Source organism: Tachypleus tridentatus, chromosome 7 (genome assembly GCF_004210375.1).
Source record: "Tachypleus tridentatus isolate NWPU-2018 chromosome 7, ASM421037v1, whole genome shotgun sequence".
NCBI classification, from domain to species: Eukaryota; Metazoa; Arthropoda; class Merostomata; order Xiphosura; family Limulidae; genus Tachypleus; species Tachypleus tridentatus.
In genome coordinates, this window is record NC_134831.1 from 141,805,923 (window position 1) to 141,821,035 (window position 15,113).

Sequence of the window (15,113 nt, forward strand, 5' to 3'; positions counted from 1 at the left end):
ACTTCACAGTGAATGATCTTCTGTAAATACGAAATTCTTACAATAATCATCACGTCTTTATAACACGATCCCTAATATATGAGTGTGTGTTTTCTTATAGCAAAGCCACATCGAGCTATCTGCTGAGCCCACCGAGGGGAATCGAACTCCTGAGTGTAGCGTTGTAAATCTGTGGACATACCGCTGTACTTGCGATCTTAGAAGAACAGATAATGTTGTTTGATACAAGAAGACTGCAGAAAAGCCTAATGTTAAAACCGTAACCTTGGTCCTTTAACGTTAATATTTAAACCTCTAACGGGACAGTAAATTAAACTTTAAATTATTAAGCTTATTTTGTTCTATTTAGCAATTAATGTAAAAATAAATGCAACTACAACATTATGACATCTGTCTTAGTTAATCATTCATTAGACATAATATACTAGAAGTGTCTATATACCGATCAGGAGAGATGTTTGTGGTATATTAATATTCCCTTCGTTGTTTGATTCAAACGTACGTTTTGTCATTCGAATTTCATCTTATAAGTCCACGGTACAGACGCTGTATCATCCAAACAACAAGCACAGTTGTTTATATTCACAATCCAAACTTTTTACTATCCATGTTACGTTGCTTGATTACTAACACATAGTTGAAAAATCCAGACATGTTATCCACTTTCATGATGAACCTACTGGATGACAGTTCAAAGTTAGGTGATGTAAACAGAGATAAATATTTTGAAAAAAACAAAAAAAACTAATAAAGTTATAACTTCTGTTAAAGAGTGATGCCACTAGGCATTTGTTTGTTGTTAAGTGCAAACCTGCATAATGGTTTACATGTAGTGTATCCACCTTGAGAATCAAACCCAGAATGTGAGCCATATAAACCATGACGTATACGCGAAACCAGCCCTTGTGAAATTACTATGAGGAACGAATTAAATTGTTAAAAGAGTAGTGTTCCACTTTATTTTACTTTACTACTAAAAAATGTATTTAAATGCTTCAACTGATATAGTGTGATTTGAGGAATATTTTGCATAGATACGTAAGTTTTACTTTACATTTTCATTTTCATTTCGAAAATTACTATTCAATAATTGAGTATGTTTAGAACTTATTTAAAGTGAGAAATTTGGAAAAGTTTGCTTTGCTTTGAATTTTCGCGCAAAGCTACACAAGGGCTATCTGCGCTAGCCTTCCCTAATTTAGAAGTGTAAGACTAGAGGGAAAGTAGCTAGTCATCACCACCCACCACCACTCTTGGGCTACTCTTTTACCAATGAATAGTGAAATTGACCGACACATTATGACGCCTCCACGGCTGAAAGAGCGAGCATGTTTGGTGTGACGGAGATTCGAACCCGAGACCCTCGGATTACGAGTCGAGTGCCTTAACCACCTGACCATGCTGGGTCCCGGAAACGTTTGGTAGAATACATATCCTCCTATTGCTGTTAATCATTATTGCACCTATTTATCCAACACTCATATAGCGGAAAAACACAGAGGTTAGGTGAAAAGAAGTTCACTTGAAAGCATATTACATGCTTCGCTGACTGATTTTTATCTTCCTGCGGTTGCTAGGATCACGCTGAACTTGTAGAACACATGCAGACTCATCTCCTGCAAAACATATTTGCTCACTAACTAGTATGTTCAAAAATTACTGTTTTTTATAGATACCTATAGGCACTCACGACTGAAACATATAGTTTACTCCCAAAGCTGACCCGTAATGTAATCAGAAGTAATTTAAAACTGTTATCAGTACTTGAGTTTTTCTTCACTCCCTTTTTTTTTAATCTCCTAGGGAGTAAATACATGTTCTGATAACGTATCCTGATTACTTTTCTAACGGCAACTAAAACCGTTAAAGATTCAGTGTCCTTCTTTAAAGTGTTTGAAGACCGAGTCTGATGCAAGTTTAATCCAGGCTTTTGTACTCGATAATCGAAAGCGGCACACACTTGTTGATTAGACTGACTGACAACTAAGGCTATAAATCAATACCATACCCAACGGAATAAGTTGTGCAGATAGAATGTTGCGTGACTCTTCCAACTTCTCTGATACGTTTGGCCTCTGGGTAGGTAGGTCCTAATGGATTGGACAACGATCTCCTTTTTTGAAGAGCATGCGCAATAATGCCATAATTATGTATCTTTTTTTTTTTTTCACTGTCTCATCTTGATCACTGCTAGTAAAGCCGAATAGTTAAGTCGTACATAGGTATGCATCCATGTAATTTTGGACATTTAAAAGTACTGATATTACTATCAACTTTTTGTAGTACAAACAAATTTGTCAGTGACTGTTATTATGATAAGAATATCTTTAAAACTTTATTATTTTTATTTTATGAAGCAGTCGTTTTTTTTATTGTTTGTGCCATATCTACGTGAAGAGTATCATTATTACTAGAAATGTCTTTGGTAACAAGTAGGCTGTTTTGGTGTCGCTACGCCACAAGTTCTTTGAGAATATAAATTTTCATTATTTACTCTTTACTTTAGTTTTAGACTCCTCTATGCATTTTAGCTAAGTAGGTAAGCCTAACTCCATGAATACAGTTTACGAAGTGTAGAGATATTAAGAATGGTAAACATTTGCGTTATTATTACAAACTTTATTAATAGTAAATTCATTAATTTTGTTCGTTTCACCTTTCGCGAAAAGCTACACGAGGGCTATCTGTGCTAGCCGTTTCTAATTTAGCAGTGTAAGACAAGAAGGAAGGTAGCTAGTTATCACCATTCACCGCCAATTTTCTGCTACTCTTTTACAAACATATAGTTGGATTGGCCGTAACCTTATAATGCCCCCACTGCTGACAGGACGAGCATCTTTGTTGTGATGGGAAATAGAACCAGCAACCCTCAGATTACGAGTCGACCGACTTAACCATATGGCCATCCCGGCCCATAAATTGATTACTAATTTTAATAATGTCTCATTAATATATTGACATTAATATGTCTACGTTGTTATTGAAGTAGACAAAAATAAATAATCTCAAAATACACAAAAGTTTATTTTTGCGTACAGCCTCACACTGGGCCACAGTGCGCATGCGCTGTCCACCGTAGGGAATCTGGCAAGTATTTTAACGGAAAACACAATAATGCATATGACTTCTGTTGCCTTTTTGGTGTTTTTTTTTTGGGGGGGGGTAATGATATGTACTGATTCCACACTCTGTATGCTGCCCTTTAAAACCTTTTTGAAAAACAGGTAATCATGTCTTAAAAGATAAACTATTTGCAAAATTATGCTTAAAATAAATAATATGGGGAACAAATCTAACGTTATAAAACAAAAAGTACAAAATATTTTTAAACAGACTAACAACTTTAATTTTAAGAAGATAAGAACTTTTAAACTAAAAGTCTAAGAAGATAAATTTTACTTAAACGTAAATACATAAAGCTATATGAGTTGTAGTTCTTAAGACGCAACGAGTCACATTTCAAAGATATTTCGTCAAGAACATGTTACAGAAGATAGCTACTGACTGACATCAGAAAAAAGACAGTCGAAGTTTCTTGTAGAAGTTATGAGGAAAGGAGAACTTGGAATCTAGTCATAATTGGAAAATTGAAAGAAGGAGAGATCGTGGGAGATGGAGAATGGAAGACCACGATAGAATACGTCCTGTTTGGATATGGTACTCACACACATAACTGTTATGATGCTACTTCTTAGTTCTTACAAAGAATAAATGAAATTAATTATATATTTCCAAACTACACACACACCTACATAAGTGCTCCAGATGTAAGTCGGACTTCATAACGCTCGAAATTGGGTTTCGATACTGTGTAGCTGTGCGCCTAACATCACACGTACAAATGTATATATATGTGTATGTATGTGTATAATTTAAGCCAGAGATTAGGTATGAGAGAGAACTATGGTTTTTAAAATTCATCTAAGTTTCTATCGATTGTATGGTTCTGTACTTAACACAACTTCTGTTTATTTTGTTCACAACATTTCGCCAGGTTTACCTAGCATTTTCGTAGTCACTAGTTGTGAACAAAATAAATAGAAGTTGTGTTAAGTACAGCTGAGGCCTGGCATGGCCAAGCGCGTAAGGCGTGCGACTCGTAATCTGAGGGTCGCGGGTTCGCGCCCGCGTCGCCCTAAACATGCTCGCTCTCCCAGCCGTGGGGGTGTATAATGTGACGGTCAATCCCACTATTCGTTGGTAAAAGAGTAGCCCAAGAGTTGGCGGTTAGTGGTGATGACTAGCTGCCTTCCCTCTAGTCTTACACTGCTAAATTAGGGACGGCTAGCACAGATAGCCCTCGAGTAGCTTTGTGCGAAATTCCAAAACAAACAGTACAGCTGATAAAAAAAAAAAGAACTTGAACGAATACTTTAGTTTTCTTTTATATTCATTTTCTTAGATGTATTGCACATTTATTTGTGCGGTTTTGGTATATTTTAATTCTTACAATTTTTATACATATATATATATATACATATATAATCAATCATATTTTCAAAGTTAGGCCACGCAAGAGGTTTGTTTAGAAAATGGACTTTCAATTGATGGTTTGTTTTACCTTTTCACATATTTCCCCAGAGGGTTGTGCCTGATTCAAGAGCATCAATATAATGGTTCTTATCAGGACTCAGAATCGTAAGACCTGCACCTATCAGAAGAACTCTAGTTATCTTCCTTCCCCGAAACACCTTAAAGTCACAAGAAAACCGAAACAAAGGAATCGCGTTTTAACGACTCGTGTCTGCATGTCTGTTGAAAACCCATTAGTAAATTAGCATAATAAGAATTCAGTTTTAATGCAATGAAAAAGTGACCGATTCGAAATTATTATACTAGTTTATAAACCGTATAAACAATTAAACTATTAGTATCAGATAGCTAGGCACCCATTCAGGAAAAATGTTTGGTTGCCATCTCCACCGAGTCAAAATGATAGACTGCAGTAAAGTTAGCTACTCAAACCCACTGCTGACTTTTGGGCTACACTTGTTAGTGCGATTTGACCCAAGTTCCAAAGTGAGAAATGTGTTGTAGTTTTTTTAACAATAACAGAACGCGAACCAAGAACCTTTAGGCCTGCGGCCCGATACGTTAACCAATAAGCTGCGATCAACCCATTTTGCAATGTATAGTAGCCTAAAAAAATCGTATACAGTTGCCATATAAACATATATCAATTATGATCTTATTTTACTATGTTGAATGTGTAGGAAAGAAAAAACAAAACAAAAAAACACAATAAAATAGTGTGTAGTACAGTTTAATTAAACTTGGTTTATAAGAAAACACAATTAAATAGTGTGTAGTAAACCCAGTTTAATTAACGTTGGTTTATGAGAAAACACAAATAAATAGTGTGTAATAAACCCAGTTTAATTAACGTTGGTTTATAAATATCGATTTTTTTTTTTACTAGGTGTGTTTGATTTCTAAACACGTTTTTTTTCTTTCATCAGTGTGGAACAATGAATATCGGGATGGTTGACATATTTCACGAGATTAAGTTCATTCACTACACAGTACTGTTCGAGATATAGTATAGAATACTTTATTGCTTAAAATGTATAAAAGTGACATGAATACATTATAAAAATATACATATATGTTTGTTTTAATGCAGCTATTTGTGAGAACGAGAAACGTAAAAAATACGCTGCAAAATATGATAAAATTTTATGTAAGTAAAAATATAAACTAATTAATACACGTAAAATACGTGTTTGTACATAATACTTTTCTGGGAAATGGTAACATTATTTGCTAATAAAGAAACAACAAAGGAAAACACAGAAGATAATAAGTTCATATGGATCCCCATAAGTTGGTTTGGGCCGATAAAACCCCCAAGCCAACCAGTTTGACTGGATGAAAATGTGCACGTTTCTTCTACTGTTATTGTTTTTCTTTACTGTAGAATATAAAAGTAAAACGTGTTGATTTTGTCCTACTTGAATTTCGGTGTGTCTATGTATAAAAGAGTATACCTCCACCTCGTGGGGACACAACGGTATGTCTGCGGACCTATGTTGCTATAGAAACCGCGTTTCGATACACATGATAGGCAGAGCATGGATAGCCTTTTTTATAGCTTTGTACATAACAATAAACATCTACTAAAAATCAAAGGTGTAGAAAAGCTATGAAACTGCGAACAACATTTCTTTGAGAATAAGAAAATAAAAAACAAAAAATAAAATTGAAAAAGAAAGGTCTGACCAATGTTATTTTTATGTAAATAATAATTCTCATATTTAGTGGTACCTTTCAGGTTCTTACACAGATTAGAACTACGCGCATTTTTGTTTATTCCTGAAGTTTTGTCTATTTTTACTAATTTTTCTCTCACAAGCTACAAAAGGGTTTTTATGCTTGTATTTTTTAATTACACGCAAAGCTACACGAGGACTATATGCGCTAATCGCCCCTAATTTAGCAGCCTAAGACTAGAGGGAAGACAGTTAGTCATCACCATCCACTATTGGACTACTCTTTTACAAACGACTGGCATATTATAACAACCCCACGACTGAAAGGGCGAGCATGTTTAGCGTGACGGGGATTTGAATCCTTGACCCTCAGATTACGAGTCGAGTATTTTATTTACGTGGTCATACTGGGACACTACAGAAGGGATACCGAAGTTTCCCATTTCACGTTTATCACAGATACTACTTACCTTCTATATTGCTATTGTTATATGTGGAACACATTGATAAATTTCTTTACAGTACATAGCTAATAATAAACATGTTTCGTATGATGGTCGCATCAGGATCTTATGACGTAGTAAAATCGTATTTTTCTTCTTTATTTTCTGTAGTTATGAATTAGTTATATTAACGTAAGAAGCTCCAGTGTAAAATACAAATTGTAGGAGTGTTTACACTGGTAGAGTTTCAAGTTTTCGAGTGACGCTAATGTTGTTGAACTCGGTGTTAATAAACGCGTCACGTCAACAAAGTTTCTACAAAGAAGTGAAGTAACCATTTCTATGATATTCACCCGCTGCCGACTGCAGTGTCTATTTCAGCTGAAAGCGTCACTCAACGTCAACTTAATGAATACCCGTCACAATACTTAGCATATAAAGCTGTCTCATGCTCAGTTTCTCCGGGTTAACTATGCTCTGTTTCACAAATCATCGACACCCCAATATGTCTCTTTGGCTTTTTATTTTAAAACAAACAAATAATGTTTTAAAACCAGGAAAAAAAGAATGACATTCATTTCACAAGAGTAAATAAGACCAAAGAATGTAAAAAAAAATGTAATTCATTTTTAATTAAGCATTGAATATATTACAATTCTGGATATCTTAACTAAAAACGAAGTCCAAATATTATCCGTGGCGTTTTTCTTATTATGTTTCTTTGTAATAATTATGCAAGTCTTATATACTCAAAGAAAGCTTGATACAATAACCGTACGTGGAACCAAAACAATTCCAATAAAAATAAATACCCGCTCGTATTTTTGGAAAACGATTTTTTTGGTGAGAAGTAAAAAAGGAAAAATAAAAGATACTGTATGGAAATTTTATAACGTCACTATTTTATTAAGACATAAAAAGGCGAAACGGAAAAAAAAAACTACAAAAATAATGTTATATATTAGTTTGTGGAAATTTAAAAACCAACCGCAACACAAATGAATTAAACAAAAAACGCTGCTCTAATCGAAAATATTCCAAGGTACAAACTATAATGTGATTTTGTTTACTTAACTCTATCAAAATATGTTCATTTTCTCTAAAATATATTCAATGTATCTGATTTGTCTCTGACTGTGTCGCATGTTTCCATTATATTGTTCAATCTTTATGAAATTAAGTGTAATAGCCTTAACTAATGACATATTGTGAAACTATAATTATGCCTAGCGAGATGATTATAGTAATTATGTTGCTGCAAATATTATAAAATGTAATAAAATATGTCTCACATGTCCTGCTCTAAATACTTTTCACTCTATTACTTACACAAATTCATTTTGTAAAATAAAAGAACATAACTTATCTATCAATATGTGCTAAATGTAATATGGAATATGTGGGTCAAACTTCAAACTCATTGCATATACGTATAAATTTACATAGATCTCAAGTTAAAAACAATTTAATTAAATCTATATAGGATTAAAACATTACAAGATTCACCATTTTATCTCTGTTAAGTTAACTATATTAGAAATTGTAAATAAAGACACCAATAGACTTCAACGAGAAAATTTGTATATCTTGAAACTAAGAACATTATATCCTCATGGATTAAATAAAGATTTCAATGATTCTACTGCTTTGAATTTGGGTTATGATTACTGTATTGCTAAGTTCTTTTTTTTTATAGATAACTTTTTTTCATAAAAATATGAAAACTAGAGCTAAAGGAAATAAATTAAAATGGATTGATTTTTCAGACTTTTGTAGTTATTTAAATAATAATTTTAATTTTAATACTAGTATTAGTATACGTAAACTACTTTTTAAAATATTTATCAACTTAATCTTCCCAAAATAAGAGTAGTAACTAATGTAATAAAAAAAATTGTTTTTCGAAACGATCATACAAAACATTTACTTGCAGGTATTATAAAATAGCGATTAAAAGTCAATGATTTATCAAGTTTTGAAAAAGAGAAACTGCAATTCAAACCTTCATATTTGGTAATTAATTTTAGACAAAATATTCAATGATTTGCAGATTTCTCAAATTATTCATCAATCTATAAAAATTAATATTTTTCCTTCTAAAAACTTAAAGCCTACCGTCAGTTATAAATATGAAGCTCTAATTGGTCCAGTACTGTATAATTATAAAAGTGTTTTAACTAACCTTGTGAGTGTGAAAATAGCTTATTTATTGATACTTTTCATAACTTATAACTTGAAAATTATTAGCGATAAAATATTACGTGAAATACCCAAAAAAGGATCTAAATTCAGAATAGCCACATAATGTAACAAGAATAATATTGTAAAATCTATTTAAAACGATATTGATTAATATATTTCAAAAATTAACTATTACATGTTATCCACCTAGACTGTTCCTGGAATGAAAGTTGTATGTACTAAAAAAATAAAAATAAAATTATCCCATATAAAATTAAAGAAATACCATATAGATTTATCGTTTCATCAGTTAAAAAATAAGATTCAAGAATTGCAAGAAAAACATGTTATAGTTCCTATTGATAAGGTTAACTGTAACATTGGTATCATTTATAAAAAGTTTTAATGATTTTAACTTGTTAATCATTCTAAAGATTCAGTAATTAATAATTTCATTGAAGTTTACAATAAACTTTATTCTAAACAAAAATCCATATGTATATTTACCGTTTATTTATGCTATTCCAAAAGTACGTAAATTTCCAATTAAATTTAGATTTATTTCTAATTCAAGAAGAACAATTATTAAACAACCAGTTATATTATTAAATAAATTACTTAATATTTTGCTTGATAAAATTAAATATGTAAGTGTTAATAATGAAAACATACTTCTTGGATAATAAAAAATTGTGAACTAATAATAATATTAAGACATTTGACTTTACCACATTGTACATCACAATTCCATTAAATGTTTTAATGTTTTAATAGAACAGTTCTGTTATTATTTTAAAGAACTGGAAGAAAGAAAATTTAGCTCCAAAAACATATAAGATATATTATGTTTCTGTATTTACAATAATTATATATTTTTTAATAAACAGGTATTTAAACAAGTACTAGGCGTTCCAATGGGTGTTAACTACTCTACTTGTATAGCAAATTTTTATCTTTACTATTATTAGAATATATTTATTGAAACTTCACAAATCCAGATATTTTTACCTTAACTTACAGATATATAGATGATTTGATTAGTGTAAATAATTTTATTAATACTATTTATCCAGCAAAATTAGAAATTGAAAATACTTCAATATCTAATACAGAAGTACATTATTTAGATTTAGAAATAAAAAATAATTGATAACGATATCAATGTAAATATATTTAATAAAAGAAAATATTTTGTCTTTCCAATTTATGGTTTACCCTCTTTTAATAGTAATGTGCCATATCCTTCTGTTATAAGCATTATAACTTCGCAGTTATTGTAAAATGTGTAATAAATTACAATATTTTATCAATAATGTTGAAATACTGATACAAAAATTAATAGTTAATGGATTTAATAAAGAAACATTAAATAAAATTATTATTCTAATTTGTAACAAATATAAGAATATATCAAGTAAATATAAAGATATAAAACTTAGAGATATTTCACTTAAAATTCTAATAACTGATTTTTTTTTACGAATAAGGTCTCTTAACAACTTGGCATTACTTTATGCGGATGTACACCTTGCTGCATTTAAAGGCTTGTTTAAAACATGATAATCACAGTAGACTTAATAAATGGGCGATGGTTTGGAATTATACTAGTTTATTTTAGATAACTGGATGGGACGCTTGATACTACTATAATTTGTCTTCTGTGCTATCATTTAGTGCCTTTTTATCATATTAGGGGCTGGAATGCTAACTTCAAGAGGTACGTTTTCAACTTACTCACCCCCAAATAATAGTACCTTGGTTTCTTATTTTTATTTCAATTAATTTTTCTTCTTTACTTTGGAGAGCAGTCGCCCATCACTGCCGAATAAAGGTTAAAATTGATAGACGGTGTATCCTCACCACAATGTGGGTCCTATTCCGCAGTTACCTCCAAAACCTGGGGTACATTTTATAATCCCACATTATAGTTTGTATCCTGAGATCTTTTCAATCAGTGCAGCGTGTTTGTTTAATTTATTTTTGTTGCGGCTTGTTTTTTATGTTATAACAAACTAATATAAATAGTTAGAGGTTTGGATATGCTGTTTTTAACACAGTCCTTTCTTGTGATTTTGTTTACTAAACTTTTTCAAAATGTATTAACTTTCACTAAAATATATATGCACACACTTATTTCGTCATAGTTCACCCTCTGTTTTCATTTAATAGATACTTATTGGCCATTGCTCCAAGATTCATCAGGTGTTTTTATTTAAATGAACAACCACTAAAATTATTTTTTCTTTGTAAACCATTGCAACAAATTCTGGAAAGGGTCGCATTTTGTTTTCGTTTATTTATGACATTTGATAACAAACTGACATATAATAATCTCTTTATGCAACAGGTTCAAATACGAACATTTATCTATAAATGTGGATTCCGTGTTCATAAGGTTACAGACACATATATATATGTAAAGACACAAAAACCTACGTTTGTGTGTGTGCATGCGGGTTCACATATATATAAACATGTCAGCGTAATACCTTTCAAGCTACGTGGAATGTATACATGAAACCTAGCGACATAAGCTGTAATTGTCTCTCATTATCCTGTTCACGTCCTCAGTACAAGCTGAGAAAGATATCTTTTAAAAGTTGACTACCTCAGTTCTCCAGATAAAGAAAATCGAAAAGCCCGCTGTTGCCTAGTAACGTCATTTATAGATCGCCTGGCGATTATGTAGAATTAGCTCTTTCGCCCCACCCCTTCCTTTCCCTTCCCGCTGCGTCTTCTTTTCTCGATCTCCTTATCCTCGTTCCCAGTTATCTTTTGTTTTATTCTCATTGTTTTGCTGTTGTTTTTTTTTTCTTTGTGAATCCAACAACGTGTTTCTAGGCATAACAATGTGAAGTTGATCGACTTTATACACACTAATTTTAAGCTTGGAGTTCTCTAATGTAAAAAGAAATGAAAATTCTACAAAATTCGAGATATTAAATATTTTCTAGTATGTTTATTGCAAGTAAAACTTTTTGTTCGACTATTCAGTGTCACATCTAAAAGAAAATTAATCAATTAATAAAAGTAAATTTTTTTTCTGTTTTTGGCATTGTTGTTTTTTTCAACTGCTGTAAAAAAAATCACAGAAAACTGTTTTAAGTAATAAAACTTAAAGCCGACAACACCAACAACAAAACTTAAATTTTATTGGTGCGTAACACAATTTAAAAACTACTCTGTATTTTGATACGTTACGATTTTAAACATAATTTTGCATAATTCTGAGTGATGATTACGAAAATACTTGGAAGTCTGTATTCGAGTTCTCTACGTATTACCGTCTAATTAGTTAGTTGCTTGATTAAAATCGATTTTTTTTTTGTTGAATAATTTTGAGCGACATTGTTTACTATTTCGAAAGGTGCCAGGAACGCTTAAGTAATATCATGCTTTTGTACTAACTCTTGTCACCTTTCTTTTAGTTAGTATAAGAACATTCATTTATTCATAGAAAATCTAAAATCAACTACACCTATCTTTAAGGCTTTTCTTCGTCTCATTAAAGATAATCGTACCTAACTACTCAATCTTTACACGCGCTGTTATTTCAGCGCGAATTGATTAAGGTATATCGTGTCCAACTTAAACATACAATAATTTCCATATTCTCCCGTTGTTTCAGCACACTACGTGTGTTTAAGTAGATTTATGTTATATCGATTCTATATTCCCTATCAACCAAGAATTTGGGAACTGTAGGGGCGGGGGAGGAATGGCTTCGTGTTAAAAAAATGTGATCATTTTGTTTAACTTACAAGTTAAAACTTTTAACATTTCTCAAAATTTAAATCCTCATTTGGAAGATGAATGTTCAATGTTTAGAAGATTCTGTGGTTGGAATATGATAATAAATAGATGACAGTGCAAACTTTAACAGTTATGTAATCACTATTAACACATACATATTTGATTTTTCTTTTGTCTGTTTATAAGTGGAAAAGTGTATAATGGACACTCTGTGCTGTACTCATCGCGGGGATCAAACAACAGATAATTAATTGACACTATTAAAGAATGCAGAAACAACAAACAAAATGCTTATTACGAGATTGATTACATATATGACAATCGTCTAACGTGCTAGTATAGCTCCTGCTTATAAAACGAATTTTGTTTGAAAGTTCGTCGTCGAAGCAAAAATCAAAATGACTTTTATAAATAATTTAAATGGGATATGTTTGTTAGTTTTTAGAATGTTTGAGTAAAACTATACAAGGATTAAGTGCGCAAAACTTTCCCGAATTATTGTTTGATAAACTAGAGGGATGATAAGTAGTCAACAACGTCCTCAGTCAATTTTGAGGCTTCTCTGATCGATCAGAAGAATTTGACCGTTACTCTTAAAGCGCACCCATGGTCCCGTTATATAGGAATTAAGGTATTATACAATACCTTTAGATCTGTTATAATTGTTTCAAAATATAATATAATAAAAGCAATACTAGTAGGTTAAACAGAGGCCCGGCATGGCCAGGTAGATAGGACACTTAACTTCCAGTCGTAGGAGCGCGAATTCGAATCCAATTCATACCAAAAATGCTCGCCCTTTCAGCCGTGGGGGCGTTATAATGTGACGGTCAATTCCACTATTCTTTGGTAAAAGAGTAGCCCAAGAGTTGGCGGTGGGTGGTGATGGCTAGCTGCTTTCCTTCTAGTCTTACACTGCTAAATTTGGAACGGCTATCGCAGATAGCCCTTGTAAAGCTTTGTGCGAATTTCAAAAGCAAACAAACAATGTAGCATTGCAAAATTCAAATCGAAGATAAATTGTACTGTTCCCGCCAGGAAGATAAGTCCTCGTTCCTTCTGTATGTTAAGATTATATATCAGTAATCTTGTAAACCTATCAGCGATGCAAGTGTGCATATTTATATAGTTAACTGTTCATATTCTCTCGATATTGTTTCCTTTAGTTTTAATGGTAATCCTTAGACTAAACCTCAAATTCAGTACTTAGTGATTTCAGGTCGAAATGGACTTAGAAAAATTAAAATGTGATATAAGAATGACCTTGATCTACTTTTAAAAGATTAAACTCAATATCAGTATAACTTTCACTGATCTTGATATAAGAGTTTTATTTCAGACAAACAAACTGATTCTTTTTATAATATGGTAACTTATGCGAAAATCTAAACATAGCATTACGTTCAGAGAAAATAAGCCAAACTAAAACTATTAAATAACTAAATTTAAAAAAAACAAATTTTAAAGTCAGCCCTTACCGTTCGTACATCTATCAAGCTTTCTTTTAAACTCACTCAAATTTACTGCCTCCACAACATCTGAAGGAAAACCATTCTATAGGTCAACCACCCGATTTGTAAAACAAAATTGTTCTAACTAAAGATGACTTCTATCTTGCCTAAATCTATATTTGTCTCCTTTAGTTCTATAATTCTCACTGTTAAGTATGAAAAATGTTGATGCATAAATTCCTTTTACAATATTAAACACTTCAGTCAGATTCCCTCTTACTCTTCTTTTATCAAGATAAAATAATTTTTAAGGGTCTTAATTTCTCCTCATATGACAACCCCTCCATCCCAGGGACCATTTTAGTAACTCTTCTTTGAACCCTTCTCAACATATTTCAATGTTTTTTTCCTAAACTAAAGAGCTCAAGACTGAACACAATAATCCAAATGTAGCCTAACCAGTGGCCTATACAATAAAATTATAACCTCTTTAGCCTTGTATTCAATATTTCTGTAGATACAACTTAAAATTATATTTGCTCTACTACTAGCAACTTCTTCGATGGCTAAAGAGACTGATAAACCGTTACACAAAGATGCTTTTCTTTCATGGCCCTATTAATGTTACTCCTATGATAACCAACATGCAATTTCTTACATTCGTTATAATTAAAACCCATCTGCCATTTATTTGGCAAATTCACTATATGATGTAAATCCTTTTGTAAAGCAGCAACATCTTTTACACAGCTAGCAACACAAACCTTAATATCATCAGTAAATTTAAGTAATTTATTAACCATACTTCCTCTATGTCATTAATGCAAATAAAAAAGAACAATGTTCCTAAGATTGAGCCCTGAGGTACACCACTTGAAGCATTAATCCGGATTGATTGAACTATATTTGTAACAACCCAATGCTTTCTTCCATCAAGCCAATCTTCTATCCAATTAGTTAACTTATCCCCCACACCTATACAGATAAGTTTCTTTACAAGTCTTAATGCAGCATTTTGTCAAATCCTTTCTAAAAATCCAGATACACCAAATCTACACCCTTACCTTCATCTACCT

General features: G+C 31.9%; 1 protein-coding gene across 4 annotated transcripts in view; it reads left to right on the forward strand.

Annotated features, from left to right (window-relative positions):
- Nucleotides 1–15,113, forward strand: part of LOC143256765 (protein tiptop-like) — a 132,704-nt gene that overhangs the window by 31,331 nt on the left and 86,260 nt on the right. The window contains exon 2 of one of the 4 annotated variants that reach the window (XR_013031470.1): nucleotides 101–387. The exons of the other annotated variants lie outside the window; for them this stretch is intronic. The gene's annotated coding sequence lies outside the window, so the exon portion shown is untranslated. Of the gene's footprint in view, nucleotides 1–100; nucleotides 388–15,113 lie in introns of those variants that run through there. 4 annotated transcript variants of the gene reach the window in all.